The following is a 3439-nucleotide window of genomic DNA, read 5'->3' as shown; positions in this document are numbered from 1 at the left end:
TTGTGAGTGAATTAGAGGTGTCCACAAGTTGGTCTAGGTTAGGTTTGTGCCTAACCTGCAATTGACCCGACTGACTCAGGCTGTGGATTTTCAGACCCACCATCAATCAGCGAGGCAATCGGTTCGTTCGGTTAACTCATTGGATGGTGATTGGGTCAATCCAAACTGATATTTGTAAAGAAAGGTTGAGCAACGACAGAAACTGCCTGAATCTAGACTAAATCTTCGTCAAATACAGTAAGTCCTTACTAGATTTGTTGAGATCTTGCCAAATTTGGTGAGATCTCCCCCAGATCTGGCACAGATCTCGCCAAATCCGGTGATATTTTGCGCGGATCGGGTGGATTTCAAGTAAATCTTCGTCGGAAAACTTTATAAAGGTTAGGTTCAAGTTACACCTTTTGTAACTTTAAGTAATATTACACCACCCAATAACTTGTTATTGAATTCATATTTTAAAAATTTTACCGTTGGATTATATTTTCTTAACATGCATGCATACCAATATTTATATCAATCAGTTGTTATTTATTATTCGATTTATAAAATCATATTTTATTCAATATTTTAAATTACAAAAACTTGAATTTAAACAATTGATTGATGATATGATTATTGATATTTAATCATCTTGAAATTTCACAAGCATGGAGAATATATGAAAATAATATAATCCAACGTTGGATTTGTTAAAATTTGTATTTAATTGAAAAATATTGAGTAGTGTAATATTATTTAAAGTTACACTAGGTGTAACTTAAATCCTATGTGTATATAAAATCCTCATGCCAATAATTGTGTAGACACAAATAATTTATTTTAAATTAAAATTGATAACATCATACTTTAGATTAATTGAATTAGTTATATTATCAATAAAAAAATGACATGTTTAATAAAATTTGAATACAAAAATTAATTAATAATTTTACATCTCAAGAAATGAAAAGTATTTAAATTTTATATTGAGATGCAATACTACTAATTTAAAAAATTATATAAAATTATCAACTTAGACTTTAAATTTATTGAGGGAGACCTTCTCTGATACGTCACATCCTTTTAACTAATTATGTATAGTTTTTCTGTTTTACAAAGGAAAGAAAAAGTGGCAACAAGCTTCTTCACAGAGGCCTAGTGGAGTACTAGTAGTCGAAAATAAGCCGGAAAAAGATGAGAAACATAGGTTTATTAGACATATTTCGAAATAAAAAATCAAGTAGCCGTCTTAGCTCAGCCGGTAGAGCGCGTGGCTTTTAACCACGTGGTCGTGGGTTCGATTCCCACAGACGGCGCCTCATTCTCGTTTTTCTGTTCAATATTTTTACTACTATTTTTTTGTTTTCCTTGAAATTGTTGTGAAATTATGACTTACTATTTTTTTTTGCTTTCCTTGAAGTTGTAATTTCACAACAACCACTCAAATGTAAGACTTACCAACTATTACAACTATCATTCTTCAGGGATAAAATCAAGAGGCAAACCCCACTGGGAGTGTGGTTGCAATTACTACCCCACTTTAAAGGTGTGTATTACATAAATGTACCTGCAAATTAATAGCATCCTTTAGAAAGATTCCCATTCCAAGGATGATATGAATGATTTGTTATTTATCAGGTTCCGTTGTCAACCTCTATAAAGCTCAAAACCCATTTGTGAAAGATTCTATTAATTTTTTTAATTTAATTTTATAAGTGAGTTTTGGTCTAAAGGAAAGGAAAAGGGAGAAGATTCTAACTATTAATCTCTCCTTCATGAAATCCGTTTACACTACTTGTAAGTGGAAACATAAAAGGATCATCTCAACTATAAAAAAATTTCTTTACATGTTAATCCTCCTCTAACAAATACACAATTTTTGCCATCACTTTCCACCTAACAAACTATGAAAAAAAAAAGACATATTTATATAAAAGTGACAGACAATCAGTCACAATCTGTCATTAAAAAAAAAAATTATAACAAAATTTGTGAATTTCTTACATCAATCCTACTAGGTTTATAAAAGCAAGGCTGAAGTAGGTCCCCCAATTCTGTTGTTTCCTTCCGAAAGTTAGTTGTTTTTTCTTTTAGGATAAGGTATAGATTCCACTCTTTTTTCTTACAGACCAGATAAGTTTTTCTTCTTTGGGGCTAGAAGATAGAACCTAGCTAACACCGGCCTAAGATTTCCTCATAAGACAAGCACTATGTCCTTGTGAAGGCCATAAACCCAAAGATGCATTCTTGCTGTTATTGGATCCAATTCATGAACGGAATAGCACACTACTTTTGGATGTGGCAGCTTGGTTTGTTTTGTGTTGCCAGACTTTGAAATAGACAGACTTTCAGTGGCCAACTTGACAAGACAAATAAATTTTGGTTGCATTGGAAAGCAGATGTGCATATAAGCGTGACATGCATCAATGTTCCTTTATAATGTGTAGACCATTGAGGGAAGCATGTTTCCAAGCATGGTCATTGATTTGGATATTTGGCTTCTAACTTCAAACTTTTATTGACAATAACAAAGTTGTAGTCTCCAATCTTTAGGGTGGATTATGAAAATATGAATTCTCCACGTATTAATCCAAATAGACCATGTATTTATTTTTAGTCATTATATCATATTCAAAAATCATCTTTTTTGTTATCTTTTTAATTAATGTCATTTTTTTCAACTTCCATTATTTATTTATTTTTTTGGTAATTGATCATATATATTTTTATTTTTCATTTTATCATAGAAAAATGTTAGGATCACAACTTTTGCCACAACTTGCTCATATGATAAGTCGTGAGTAGTGGAGTAAAAGCAGCGGATCCATGTGAATCCACAACTCCGCCACTCACAACTTGCCATATGAGTAAGTTGTGGTTGTAACATTACTCTTTAAAATATCCCAGATTATACTCTCTATTATTTGCCTAATGACATGGCATTTTAATGATTTCTAATAGTGGCTTTTTAGGTTTTTCTCTACCTCTTTTCACTCATTCCATTTATTTAAATCAATTTATTCTTCCTTACTTGATACATTAATCACTTTCCTTTTCGCATAACCTAACAACTATTTGGAGCAACTCTCTCTCATTTTCCTTTATTGGTGACAATGTTGGCTTTATACAATTTGAGGCCTAAAATGACGATAAATTTAAGGGTGATTTTATTATTTATTTAAATATCAATTAATGAATTTATATATAACTTTCTATATTATAATCTTTAACAATTTAAAATCCAATTTTCCCATGACAAGACAAATAAATTTTGGTTGCATTGGAAAGCAGATGTGCATATAAGCGTGACATGCATCAATGTTCCTTTATAATGTGTAGACCATTGAGGGAAGCATGTTTCCAAGCATGGTCATTGATTTGGATATTTGGCTTCTAACTTCAAACTTTTATTGACAATAACAAAGTTGTAGTCTCCAATCTTTAGGGTGGATTATGAAAA

The 3439-nt window shown here is 31.4% G+C and overlaps 1 non-coding gene across 1 annotated transcript; it reads left to right on the top strand.

Annotated features, from left to right (window-relative positions):
* Positions 1-1222: 1222 nt before the first annotated feature.
* On the top strand, positions 1223-1295 carry TRNAK-UUU (transfer RNA lysine (anticodon UUU)). The gene has a single exon. It is a non-coding gene; the product is annotated as a tRNA-Lys (tRNA).
* Positions 1296-3439: the final 2144 nt, after the last annotated feature.

The sequence above is a fragment of the Quercus suber genome, unplaced genomic scaffold, assembly GCF_002906115.3.
Source record: "Quercus suber isolate HL8 unplaced genomic scaffold, Cork oak 2.0 scaffold_885, whole genome shotgun sequence".
Lineage (NCBI taxonomy): Eukaryota > Viridiplantae > Streptophyta > Magnoliopsida > Fagales > Fagaceae > Quercus > Quercus suber.
This window is presented reverse-complemented; position numbering and strand designations above follow the sequence as displayed.